Source organism: Temnothorax longispinosus, unplaced genomic scaffold (assembly GCF_030848805.1).
Source record: "Temnothorax longispinosus isolate EJ_2023e unplaced genomic scaffold, Tlon_JGU_v1 HiC_scaffold_16, whole genome shotgun sequence".
Lineage (NCBI taxonomy): Eukaryota > Metazoa > Arthropoda > Insecta > Hymenoptera > Formicidae > Temnothorax > Temnothorax longispinosus.
The window spans coordinates 17,152-32,212 of NW_027269970.1; positions in this window are offsets into that span (position 1 = coordinate 17,152).

Below are 15,061 nucleotides of genomic sequence, written 5' to 3' on the forward strand. Positions count from 1 at the left end.
TTGTAATAGACCCCCGATGTGAAGAACAGGGTTCCTCCGAAAAAGCTGGTAGGGGCGGTGGAATGGTGAGTCGCGGAGGACCGGCGTTGAGCTGCTCCCGGGGGAGTTCGACCTCCCGTCGCGCCCGCTTGTTCTGTCGATTTCTCTGTCGCTTGATCGTGCGGAGATTCTGTCCTCGAGGGGGTAGGACTTTCGGGTCCACTAAAATTATTTATTTATTTAGTCGATCTCTCTCGGACCCGGTCGGAAGCAAACAAAAGGAAATCGTCACGAGCTCGAGGGGGGGGAGGTCAGTGGACAGGCTGAGTCCGCGACAGCGACGAAGACGCCGGGAGCCAAGTCAGGCCCACGACAACGCCAACGACCGCTGGGAACCTGATGCCTACACTGACCGACCCCAAAATAATAAGCTTCCGGGGATCCGACAATCGATAGAAGGGGGGCGATAACGTGGAAAAGAAAAGGATCAAGAGAATTACGGGACTTACTACTTGATGAATTTCTGGTGGTTGTTGATTCTCTCCGAAATGGACGTTGGACTCGTCGGTGAGTGAGTCGGGGGCGACTGATGGTTCGTCGGATCTGTTGCACTGACTCTAAACGTGGAGTCGAGACTCGAAACGAATGAGATTCAGATTATAATACCGAGCAATGCAGACTGAAACTTGGAAGACTGAGAAAATTTCTCTGAGAGCGAGTCCTGCGACGTCGCGATTTAAATAGGAAGGTTCGAAGGATGGAAGGGGTGGATTTCGTGTGGGATGTGTCTGGTTTTCGTTTAAAGGATTTCTGGTTGGCGGGATGTTTCTAATTATTATTTAAGGGAATTCTTATTGGGCGAGATGTTTCTCGCCCAAGGGGTAGATTTTGAGTTTACGCCTATCCTAGAAAGCTAGAGACGGTTATCGATTTTTCCGGTTTTCCATTGGTGAGCCCCCTCTTAAGGCCCCACTGTCTTATTGGAGGTGTAACCCATCGGTTCTTTCCAGTGACGCATTTGTTTTTCGGCTATCACCAATTTCTCTTTTATTGGGGTTCCTTACTTATCTCGCGACCCTGGTTTTATGTTGACAGACGATCCATACTTCTCAATTTTAAGTGCAGTTTTATTGCAAACAGAAACTTCCGCCACGTGCTCTTAAGATTTCTAAAAGCACGTATTAGGTTTCGTTTCTGTTTGTCGGAACATCGCACGGCCAGTTTTGAGTGAGTCGCGCGATATAATACAGATCTCCATCATCCCCCGTCTGGAATTAAGGCTCCTTTCTGCGCGTCGTGTCGCCGGGTTTATAGTTATGGGCCAGACGAGATTGACGAGAATCTGGTCACCATATCCCCCGTCTGTTAGTAATTTGTCATCTGAGAGGTTGCTTTTAGTTGCCCAAGCAAATAGGTAGTTTGATCATAAAAAAAAGGAATGCGAGGAGATCTAACCCCCCCCCCCCCCCCCGATCGATAACCGTACTCGGCTTGATTATCCTAATCTTAGGGCTATCTTAGGTGCATAAGAATTCCCGCAAAAAAGGGATATCGTGGAGTCCGCAGAACGTAACACACTCCCCGGGAAATTCTACTCCTGTTTTATATACAATTCTTTAAGATTCTGTCAATTATTTGCCGAAAAATTGGAAAAATTTCAAATACCGGTTCCCAAAAAGATTGGTAACGAAAAACTATACACTCTATAGCACTCCCCGGAAAATTCTACCCCTGTTTCATATATAATTCTTTAAGATTCGGTTGAAAACTGTAGATTTGCATAGCGGACAAATATACAAACATACATTCATTTTTATATATTTAGCGAGATGCTTTTATGCGAGTAATTTCTCTTTGTTTTACGTTATATAATCTCATTTCAAGATTTTCATGTCAATAATAAAAATATTCTCTAAAAAATGTTCTTTTCTTCTGTAATAGCTGTACTGGAACATGCTGACAGCAATGCTTAGAAGCCGAGCATGAAGAAAAAATGAAATACGTTGCTCAACGTCTGTTTCTTTCTCTGTCTGGACACTGAGCAACCTATCCCTTCTTTCTTCGTGCCTGGCCTCTAACATTGTAGTAAGCATTCTAATATATTGGGCTCCTCGATCAATGATCGTAGATGCACTTTTTGGTATGCGCTGCCATAATATGCATTAAATGCGCATATAATGCGGAACAAATAAGCGCTTTAAATGTGCATTTACGATCCGCATTTAATGCAAAGTTTAATGTACATTCAAAGCGCATTATATGCGCATTGGCGCTCCTTGGGCGCTTATAATAAAGTGGCACACAATTTTGAATTGAATCGATATATTTACGGTTTTATAGCATTTTACATCCCTTCATGATTTTTAATTACATCTGAGCAGATCTGGATACATTCGGTAAATAATTATATCTCGGCAGATCAAATTATATCTGGTCAGATCTGATTATATCTGTTCAGATTTGGCCAGACAGAGACAATTTGCATATCTGGCCAGATCTGATAAACCAGATATGGTCATATCTCGGCAGATCTAATTCTTTTTTCTCGAACAGCTATCTCTTTCTAAAGTTTGTACACTTTTCTACACGAGAGAGGTAGAAAACGCGCAGTCTATTCTTACTATGTCTATGGTCGCGTTGCGCTATTTTGTGTTAAAATTTTTAAACATAAAATTGAAAGTACAAAAAAGTATAAATTTGGCTGTTATAAATTTAATGAAAACTAAATTTTTATTTGCATTTTGACCATTATAAACCTTTCTTTTTAAATTGTTTATGGTCTTGCAGTTTAAAACATAAAATTTTATTGCTTTTATTAATATTTTAAATATTACAAAAGTAAATTTTGTAGTCTTGTTCTAATATTAAAAAAATAACGAAAAAAGTAACGAGTCGTTACTTTTTAAGTAACAGTAACGGTAACAAATTACTTTTGAGAATCAGTAACTATATAGTAACGGTAACTGTTAAAAAGTAACTTTCTCATCCCTGCATTTAACTTTAGCTTAACTCACTCTTTGTCTCTCTTTAAGAGGACAGTTAAAGAGACCTTAGCTTAACTCACTCTTGGTCTCTTTCTAAGGGGACAGTTAGTACAATTAATTTTAAAATGTTATAACCAATCACAGAGACGTATTAGCATCTTAAGACATTACTTAAGACGGTCTTAGTCCCGTTCTACAATAGATGTTTTAAGCCCTAAGCCTTAGTCCCAGTCTACAATAGGTGTTTTAAGCCCTAAGCTCTAAGAAATTGAACAATCACAGTCAATTATTCTTCTCAAATTCAACTGTGATTGAACAATTTCTTAAGGCTTAGGGCTTAAAACACTTATTGTAGACTGGGACTTAAGAAATTGTTCAATCACACTTTGAGGAGAATAATTGACGGTAATTGGTCATCTTCTTAGGGCTTACAATTAGAGTTTAAAACACCTATTGTAGACTACTGGGACTTAAATATAAGATCCGACTATGAATACTGGCCTTAGAAAGAGACGAAAAGTGAATTAGTTCCAGTCTACAATAGCCCTGGTAGCCAGGGCTATTGTAGCCAGTTGTACCAGGGCCTGGTAGCCAGTTTGGTAGTTCAGATGCGTCCCGAAGAAGTGCGCAAGAAAACAGTCCAAAATTGCGACAAAAGTGCATAATATCTGTGATTGAACGAGTACTTACTATACTATACTGTACTATTGCAGTAGTCTGCTGTAAGAAGCTACTGTGAAATTTTATACTATTTGTTAAAAGTAAACATGTAGCAGAAATGTGAAAACAATATGGAAGTATCTTTTGAGTACAGATCCAACCGGCAGAAACGTGAAAAGAACGTGCAAGCATCTGCCCGTGAGAAAAAGAGCAGTCGAGTGTGCGAGACGCTTCAAACATATTTGCAGCAAAATTTCACAAGTGTATGTCGCTTAAATTGTTGTTTTTGCCGTACAGATCCGACTGGCAGAAACGTGAAAAGAACGTGCAAGCATCTGCCCGTGAGAAAAAGAGCAGTCGAGTGTGCTAGACGCTTGAAACATATTTGCAGCAAAATTTCACAAGTGTATGTCGCTTAAATTGTTGTTTTTGCCGTATAGATCCGAGTGACAGAAATACGAAAAAAGCGTGCAAGCATCTGCCCGTCAGAAAAGGAACAGCCGAGCGCACTAAACTCCCAGACAACACAAAATATTTATAAAATATTTATAAAAAATTTATAAAAAAGATTTAAATATTTTGAAAATATATACGTTGAATATTTTGTAAATATTATAATGTCCGAAAAATAAATGTATCTAAAAGATTATAATAAATATTTTAAAATAAAGTGTAAATAATTGTCATCAATATTATTAAAGTTGTTTTTAATTTATGTTATATAAATATTTATAAAAATAATTACTGTAAGTTAAGTGGAGATTGTGAAAATGTTATAGCTTCGTGCTGTGAGATGTAGGCTATACGGTCCATTTTGGCGTTACGAATTTCGAAAAATGTTTGATTGATAAATCAGATGTACGGTATATTCTGCCAAAATAACAAAGATAACGCTCTCAATAACGATAAATAAACAAAACAAGATGGACGATGGACGGGCGGCAGTAATAAAATATTACAAATTGAATAAAATATATATAATAAAGTAAACGTTTCGGTCCTTGATTTGGACCCTCCTCAGTACATATAGCTGGTCGAGTGAAATGCAGTGGTCACAAGTAGTAAAAAATGCCGCGTAATACTTATTGTATTACGCGGAGAGATAGTGTCGTATATATCTTATCAATTTGACTGTCAGGTAACTCTTGTAATCACTTTTTAAGGTATGACTATATATATTTCTTTAATTTATTTCTTTTTATGGAATTAAGGTAACAGTCACGTTGAGGATACGAGATCCACACTCTCATAATCGGAGAGCGGAATAACTGCATTTTTGACTACTTGTGACCACTGCATTTTACTCGACCAGCTATATGTACCTACTGAGGATCGAGGGTCCAAACCAAAAACCGAAACGTTTACTTTATTATATATATTTTATTCAATTTGTTGAATTTGTAATATTTTATTACTGTCGCCCGTCCATCGTCGCGAACGAGCTCTCATTTGCCTTGTTTTGTTTATTTCTGCCAAAATCATTTGTATTTCTGCTGCTCTACTTCTTACGCAAGCATCTGCCGTAATTCTTGTTGAATTCTGCTGTATGTGCTAGTTTGCAACAATGCCGCTAGGCGGCGCATAATGGTAAAACTAACTCGCAAGTAAATTTCAGTTGGGATCTAATATAAGCAGGCCTCCGGCGAAGCGCGAAGCAAAATCATGACATTCGCGACAATCTTCGCTAGCAATACAACAAAAGGCTTACCCAACACCACTGCGGTGCTATAAATATAAAAAATATTTTTGTAAATTATTTTAATCTTTCTAAAAAATATTTTAAAAATATTTTGTGCTCTATGGGTAGCAGTAGGCGCTGCTACAAATCTGGCGCGATTATGTTGCACTGCGATTTGTGCAAGCATCTGCCACATTTCTTGCACTATTCTGCTATATGTAAATGCATACACATATCTTCCACAATTCTGTTGCACTACGACGAGAGCAAGTTTCTGCCAACAGAAAAATAGTCAAAGTTGGAAATAGAAAACGCATGATCTGCCCGAAAGTTAGTGCACGACTTTTCGTGCAGTTTTACAGCAGAATTGCAAAGGAATGGTTACTAGGGAGGTGTTTTAAGGGGATCCTAAAGTGAAGGCTGAACTTCCTCGACGTCGGTAATGTCAACATTTCTAATCCTGTTTTCTATGTCATATCTATATCTGTCCTTGTCTAATGAGAGGCATCTGTCTTTGTTCGATTGCTGCGCCATCTCTTGCCACACGCAATATTGCTTATCCTGTCAACCTAAATGTGCTTTTACACATATAAAAGTTATATACATTAATCTTTTTTTCTAGGCTTTCAATCTTAGATGTAATTGCACGATATTGTTCTTAAATGTTGTCCCTAGGTCATGCCGATCTAATTTTGTGGATATTTATTGTGGAATTTTTGTACAAAGCAAATATTGTCGTCACGTATACCAAAAATTAACAAAAATATTAATTTTTTCTCGTTTTTGATATAAATTCGACCACCATGACCTAGATTTTGATTCTAGACAAGAATTTTGCATTTCTATAAAGCCAATTAAAAGATTAGTGGTAAGAAAAAAAACCGGTATTACAGACGGCTTTAGGATCCCCTTAAGCCCTAATCCCTAAGAAATTGACCAATCACTGTCAATTATTCTTCTCAAATTTAATTGTGATTGAACAATTTCTTAAGGCTTAGGGCTTAAAACACCTATTGTAGACCGGGACTTAAACTAAAGCCGGTATTCATAGTCGATTCTTATTTCAAGACTGTCTTAAGTAATGTCTTAAGATGCTAATACGGCTCTGTCATTGGTTCATAACATCTTACTTAAGATGGTCTTAAATATAAGATTCGACTATTATGAATACCGGCCTGAATGTCAAGATATATCGCGCCGACATCGACCAGTTGAGAAATGCGTGAACTAAAACAGACGTCATGTTGGTAACATGTTGGTCATGTCGGTCATGTCAATCATGTGCACGTGTCAATTATTACATTATTTTTTAAAATAAAATTCCGTTATTATGGAAAACAAGTTACTTTGAAAGAGCATAACACATTTATTAGGCATTATTTTACAAAAAATATTATTTTTCAGTCACCCATACAGCAGAAAATATTTTAAAAATATTTTTAAAATATTTTTTAAAAACATTAAAATAATTCACAAAAATATTTTTAGAATGTTTTTATGTCCGCCCCCCAGATCGTGTAAAAAAAATTTTTTCAAAAATATTTTTAAAAGATTGCAAATAATTATATTCAATAATATTTGTAAAATCTTTTAGAAATATTGCTTCCAAAAATAAAATGTTTAACCCAATTAGCAATAATTGTTTCACGTTTGAAAGATTTTTTTAATATTTGAAAAATATATTTTCATAAGATTATTTTGTATATCTTGTGACGTGACATAGTCACGTCCCCTGTCCAGACGATAGCTCGACCGGGGGGAACGTCCGGGATGTCGTCTCCGCCGGAGCGAGGCGGGGCGGCAGCGTTAGAATTCGGTACATTATATTATTTTCGAGGATTTCAGGTATCGAGTAGATGGCCAGGAGGAAATTGTAACGACTTGAGTCGCGCCGAAGAAGTTTACGGGAGGCGTTCTACGTAGGAGTTGGCCGGCGGGCGGGTCACGGTTGGGCCCATATGCCGACGTTGCTTGGAGCGTCTCGCAGGGCGAGCGCATCAGCCCCGATGTTCGCCGGGATGAAGCCTGCCGAATCGCGAAGGAGGGAGATCGCCACGGAGCATTGCCTACCGGTCGACGGAGCCATGGCCTGGCCAGCCTGGCCGTCGTACACCGGCACCAGAGTCGCGGCCCGGTCAGCCGGACTCGAGAATAGGCTTTTCAAACCTGCCGCCGGCGAGCGAGGAAGCCACGAGGAGCGCCGACGGAAGCGGGAGGCACTCGGCTCGCATAGGGCTGATCGGCAAGGAGGGCTTGCAGGCACGGCGCGCGCATGCGCGGGCTCGACGTGATCCCGCCGGGCTAGAGGATCGTGACGATCACGACAGTGACTGTCGTGTCGGCGTGGCGAGGGACGACATCCCGAGAGGACCGGCAGCCGAGCTTGCGGAATTTGTAAGGCCACTACTCGAACACCTCGTAACCCACGTTTGAGTACACGTAAGATCGTTCTGACGGCCGGGGCCCTTCCGAGAGCCGCGTAGAGTCGCGGGAAGCATGCTTAGAAAGTCGCGTACCGTGTCGCGAAGCATTTTGTAGCATCGCGTTTGTGCAGATGAGTATTAGCGAGTAAGTGATTATTAAATGGAAGACTGACGGAGGGTCCGGCCAACAGAGTAATGTGGGATCGCCCTGCCTGAAAAATCGTACGCGGCCGACAGTCACCGTGTGATTCGTTGTAGTTTTCGTCGTGTCTTCATGTTTCGTGTAATAGCGTTTTGTGTAACCATGGTGCGTAATGTAGCGAGGTGTCCTTCGCGCCGAGGTGGACCGTATTGTCGCAGAACGGGGGAGTAATGTTCGTGCAATCACGTCCGGGGGCGTGAAACACCTGTCTTGGATCTTTGGGGCTTTTCGCGGGAGGCCCGCGTCTAGCCATTTTGGGACCATTTGCGAGACGTTGCGGATGGTCATTTCGGGACTACCAACTGGGAACGATTCGGCAGTTGGGAAGTCGTTGCGCGTAGGTATTGTGTCTTGCGTTCGTGTAATCGCGTATTGTGTATGGCGGTCGTGCAACTGCGTCTTATAAGTTGCGTCCTTAGGCTAATTTCCGCGTTATTGTATCTCATAGTTCCCGCGTTCCGCAGAAAAATATCCGAGAGAAAAATTGTAATTTACCGATTAATTTTAAAGAAACCTGCCGATTTATTCCGAAGTAATCTCTAAGATTGTAATTCACCGATTTAGTCTGCAACAACTTGCTGATTTATTCTGACGTAACCTTTTCTATCAAATACATTATTTTTGTATTATTGTTATTTGCGTGTGTTAACTGCGCTGCGTTCCCTCTCCTCCTCCGATCGCGATTACCCGAAGAAACTCACACTTGAGAGAATTGCGATTTTGTGGATCGTGGTGCGAGGAATCGCACCTGGCGCCCAATATTTCGAGGAATTATTTAGTCGAGCTACCATCTGGGTTTCTGAGAGTCTTGTCGTGATTGATTTTTCGTAAGATCATTAGTGAATAAAACGACGGCGCACTCCTTCACGGCCGGCGCGACCGTGAAGACATCGTCGCGGTCGTCACAATCTACAATTCTATATCATCGCACAGCAGTGTTTAGTGATGTTTGCATTGTATTGCTGGCAAAGATATGTCTTACGAATGAACAAATGTCATGATTTTGCTTCACCGGAGGCTTATATTAGACTCCAACATAAATTTACTTACGAGTTAGTCTTAACCGTTATGCGTCGCCTAGCGGCATCATTGCAAACTAGCATGGAAAGATGCGCGACCATGCATCTTTCTTAATTAAGAATATTTCATAAGATTTCACAAATATTTGAAAAAAGATTATAAATAAGCCAATAATAAATTTTAAATCATTTTTTAAATATTTTTGATCGAGATTATAATTAAAACAATAAATATGTAGATTTGAATTAATATTTCAAAAATATATTTCAAATATTTAAGAAAATATTGTCTGGGTGATAAAGAAGAACATTTTTATAAATATTTTTAAAAAATTCTTGAAATATTCTTAAAAATGTTACCACAAAAGGTTTTTAAAGTTTTTTAAAATATTCCTAAAATTATTTTAAAATGTTTTTTGCAATATTTTTATAAAAATATTCAGATTTTTTTTGAAAACATTTTGTGCTGTATGGAAAGAATATTAAGAATATTAAGAATTTAAGAATATTACATAAGTTATATATTATATTTTATATCTATTATATTAATTTTCGTGAAATTTATATAAAAAATATTTTGTTTGCTTTTATCAGCATGTTCAAATAAATGTCATGTAATAATTTTTATATACATTTTTGTTGTGTTAATTTATTACTTTATTTACAAACATTTTTTAAAATTTATATTACTATTGTATTAATCTCTTTATGCACATCATGTTTTATTACTCATATATTTAAAATAAGAATAAGTAACCTTGTTTTTATACTTTTTCTTTTATTTTTGTCTTTTAAAATGTTTCAATATTTAACATTATATTTTAATATTCATGTAAATACATACAATAAAAATATACAATATACATTACAAACTTAGTAAAAATTAAACTACTCATACTACGCGTTAAACTTAAAAAAATATAAATTTCTTATAACAGGGTGCATTCCGTTTCATGCATAATGTGCATAATAAATGCATCATTTATCCTTGTTTAACATTCAGTGAACAACAAGAATAAATAATGCATTATGCTCATCATGCGTAAAACGGAATGCATTCATAAATACAAGTTAAAGTATATTTAAATTTTTCGGTCTTTGGTCGATGAGGCGAAGCCTAAATATCGAAGATATTGATACACGTCCCTCTCTGTCTGCTGCATAGATTAACTACCAGTCTGAAGTTGCTACTAGCATAGTCCATAGGCCTGTTCGTTTTAGCTGCATTTCTGCAACCGTGGTTCATAAAGGTTTTTTTATTTAAAACCGTCTTAAATATAAGAATCGACTAATATGAATACGGGCCTTATACTACGTTTACGCGAGCGTTACTTCTGTAGTAACTTACGATATATCATTCGTTTACGCGGAGTAAATTATCATAAGTTACTACAAAATCCCGTTTACGCGAAGGAATTATCGTAAGTTACTACAGAAGTAACGCTCGCGTAAACGTAGTAGACTTTTAATTGACATCAATTGACACGTTGGATGAATTGGTACAGAAAATTGAAAAATCTTGTCTATCAAATACGAAATAAACTTGGAATTTTTGAACGTGTTTGATCTTCAATGAGAAAGCGTGCCGAATTGTGTGTTGAAATAAACGGAGGGCACGTCGAACATCTGCTGTAGAAACAGCTTTATAACTTGGAAATAAATGGTTTTTAGAGTATTGTTTATTAAAACTTTTTGGTTTGTATTTACGAGTACTAGATACTAGAAAGCCTAGAAGAGAGAGATGTCAACGGGTTATGTAACCAGCCCTCCGTGATTGGCTGGTAACAATATGTAAAGTGGACATTGAGAGATCACGATGTCAATACAAAAGAGCGCAAGCAGGAGGTCAGACTCTTCTCACCTCTTCTCACCTCTTCTCACCTCTTCTACATTAGCGTCGCAATTTGCAATGTCCACTTTACATATTATTGCCAGCCAATCACGGAGGGCTGGTCACATAACCCGTTAGCGCCTCTTTCTCCTAAAGGCTCTCTAACTACATACTGTTAAAATTTGATACCACCTTTTTTGAACACCCTGTGTGTACATCAAACATATCAACATATATCAAACATTAATAAAATAATTATACACGTTATTTCCCTTTAGTCAATTTTATCTATGCAAAGTGCAAGGCAATTGCACGCAAACGTAATCAATTGAATCTTTAATTATGATTTGTGTATCATAATACTGTAGGCCATTAGCAGGGTTGAATAGTAACGCGTCACTCGCAACGCCGTTACCGTTACTTTATTTTTATAACAAACTGGTAACGACGTTACTTTTTTCTATTTGTAACTGTAACGGTAACGTAGTTACATTTTTTCAGTAGCGGTAACAAATTTAACAGTTACTTTTATCGTTACTTTTTATATTTTGAATCTATTTAAAACATAATTTTCGTATATTCAATCTTCAATCTTCGACCGATATTCAGAGTCCGTTGCTATATTTAAGATCGTCTTAAGAATAGTTTCAAGATATCGTAAACCAATCACAAAGTCGTATTAATATAAGAATAAACTTTATGAATATATATACCGGCTTTGATACCGTGCGCTTGCTGCTGCGCCTTTTCGTGTTAAAATTTTTAAACACATAAAATTAAGAGTACAAAAAAGTATTGACTGTATTTATAAATCTAATAAAAATAAATTTTTTATATAAATTTTGAGCATTATAAAACGTCTCTCTTTTATTTATTTGTAGTCTTGCGATTTAAAATATAAAATTTTATTTCTTTTATTAATATTTTAACAAAAAATATTACAAAAGTAAATTTTTTAGACTGTGATCTCGTTTTAGCATTAAAACAGTAATCGAAAAAGTAACAAATCGTTACTTTTTAAATAATGGTAACGGTAAAGAGTTATTTTCAAAAAGTAACTTTTCCATCCCTGGCCATTGGTTCGTATAAAATAGAGATTATTAGAAATCATTGGAAATCAAAATTGTAAGCAAATAGATATCCTCCTCCAAAAGAAATCTTCAATTGTTCGAAGCACAGAGTTAGCCAAGTAACCTTAGTAAACCTTCGATCTCATCTTATTTTTATATCATTATTTATAATCTTTTTAATCTATTTAAATATAAATAAATCATATATATATGTATATGTTTAATTATGTTATATATATGTATATAAATGTATATGTATATACAGGGTGCATCATTTATAATGTTAATGACAAATATCTCATAAAATATAAGTACATCCTATGAAAAAATGATTTAGACAAAACTTGTTTGAAATCAAAGGGGACACAAGATGGTAGGGGAGACCGGGGCTAAAACGTCAACGGGGTTGAACCGTCAAATCAAATATCTCGGAACCTGTATATTGTTCGAACTCGCTATTAACATTGTAAACGCTGCTTATGGTACCCATGTGACCAACGGATTTTCGGCAGATTACCTGCCGTGTTATGATTTTTACGAGGGCAAACGTGCTTTCGGAAGGTAAAAGTTACATTTTCTGCGCATGGAAATTTTGTAATATCTGCAATAATATTTGCTCTCCAAATCTCGAGGTACGTGATTATAAAAAGTAATGCATGCTGAACACGAATCCAATGTAGTTTTTTCATTATCGTTGATTTCTAATATTTCGTGGGCGATCAAACCTGAAACTTGTGTTTGGGGCTTATCCGGCTGGTCCGGCAGTTTCGTCACTGTGGCGCGCCGGGCGCACGACTTCAGCTCACGGCGACTTCAGGTTAGGTTGTAACCGGACGATACATAATCGGGCTACGAGACACGCTATTTTGTCCTATAAGTCATCGGTCGCCACTCGGTTTGACCTATTTCTACCGAGAAGGTAAGTATCTTTGACGTGAACGACTATATGGTTAACCAGTTTGTTTAAATAATTCTATTTTCAGAATCCCGCCACGGGGTCCTCTTCACCATCGCCTGTCCTCAGGAACTCGATATCTATCGTCCCCCAAGGTCAACCAGGTTCAACGATGGATTACCACCGCTTGATCAGGTAAGTACGTGTCAACGAATTCCCTAATCCTTCTTCCTTTTTAATTCCCGCCACGGGGTCTTTATCTGCGTCGTCTCCCCTCGGATACCCGATATCAATCACCGGCCTAGCTCAACGTGCAACCAAGATGGCTGACCACCGCTTGATCGGATAAGTCACAGTACCGTGGTAAGTTAACTTAATTAATTTTCCTTATTTTCAGGTTTTTACTACGTGGTCCTCATCTCCGTCGCCGACCCATGGATACCCGCTGCTAACCGCCGACCAGGATCACCGCGTCCTCAAGATGGCTGACCACCCCTCTTACGGGTAAGTATAAGGAATGTGGTAAATTAACTTAATTAATACTGCTTCTTTTAGATTTCCGCCACGGGGTCCTCGCCTATGGCCTCCTCCGTTACAGACCCGATGATAATCTACGACCTGGATAGACTCCTCCGCAAGATGGCTGACCACTCCGCTTGATCAGGTAAGTAGAAGGTAAGAAATTGATAACTACGTATATATTTTCACAAACGATTCTTCCATTTATTCAATATTGTCGTTTCACACAGATGGTTGTTCACAATTGTTGTTCCCGCACAAGATGGCGGTCGCACGTCTCGCAAAGTGCGAAGTTTTCGTTTACGGTACGTCAAAACCATTCGCCTTTCGTATCGGCGACAAGTAACGCGTTTCGCGGGCGTTCCCGTTTGTTTCGGACGCTGTGGTACGTGAAATTCGTAATTCGGTACGTAATCGCGATAATTACAACGACACGCCGAGATATACGCGCGAGACGGGTGTTATACCTACGAGCGCCCACGAGAGACTGCCTCGAGGAATATTCCTCTCTCGAGCTCCCTACCTCTGGTAGTTTACCCCTACCATGGGGTCTCGGCCGCTTTCTCTTCGCGGTACTTTTCCGTTCTCCGCGTTAACAATAGGTGTTTACGACTTCTAGCCGCGCCAGATGTTCGCCGCTACGCAGTTACAATAGGTGTTGACAACTTCTGGCCGTGCCAGATGTTCGCAGTGAAAATTTCCACTTGTAGTACCATGTACGCGACGCCCTGAAACGTCTCCCGGATAGTGGTTTTCCACCACTCTTAATGTTCAACTTACGACGACGCCGACCCGTACGCACGTCTTCTCTTACGTCCCTTTAGGCAACCCCAGGTCGACTTCTCGAGGAAGACGTCTGGGTCGTATTCGCGATGTCCGCCGTTGACGGCGACCCCCGGGTCTCGTTTTCACGGTCCCTACTAACGAGATTCCGGACTCAGTCCCTGTGGACGACGTCCGGGTACCGACTTGGCCGACACGTCGCCGTATCTCGCGTCCGGGTGATCGGATTTTGACGGCGACCTGTTCCTCGGGTGTACCAGGTCCCATTAGCTGTGACCCGCTGGTTTTTCCCTGCGGATGACGCCTAGTTATCTATCTGGTCACCTTGTAACGATGCGCCCTTACGACAAGGCATCGTCCCCGGCTACCACCCGCCGGGAGCCGCCCGACCGATCTCCGTCGGGCGAGGACAGGGCGCGATGCGCCCACATTTTTTTAAACACTTGAAACGCACCGTGTGCGCGGGAAATCCGCCGCACCGGTGCCTTCCCGCACGACGCCGACGAGCGCCGAAGCGAGCCGATCCCCGCCGAAGCGAACACGCGGGATCGCGCCGCTCCCATCACCGCACCGTCGCCTGACGATCGGCCTCCCTCCTGCCAAGCTCACCGCGCCGCGCGGTATAAAAAGCCGGCGCGCTCGACGAAGAAGTCACTTCGTCTTTACCACGGCTTTCCGCTATTCCTGACGAAGCTACCTTCCGAATCCTAGGGCAACACGCACAACGAGGTCCAGAGTTCTGGTTCTCGACTGAGGGTTCTCAGAGTGTTTCCGAGCTCCCTGATACTTGCCCCGACGACCACGGTACCGTGGGGTCGAGCGTGCTCGGCCTCGCCGCGAGAGTTCTCACAACCGTGATCCCGGGATTCCGCCATCCTCCGATGCAATATACCGCGCTATCTTACCCGTGCATCATATACAGCGTTCTGATAGCTGTAGCCGCGTTCCGTATGTAATATACCGCGCTCCGTATGTAATATACCGCGTTCCGTATGTAATATACCGCGTTCCGTTATCG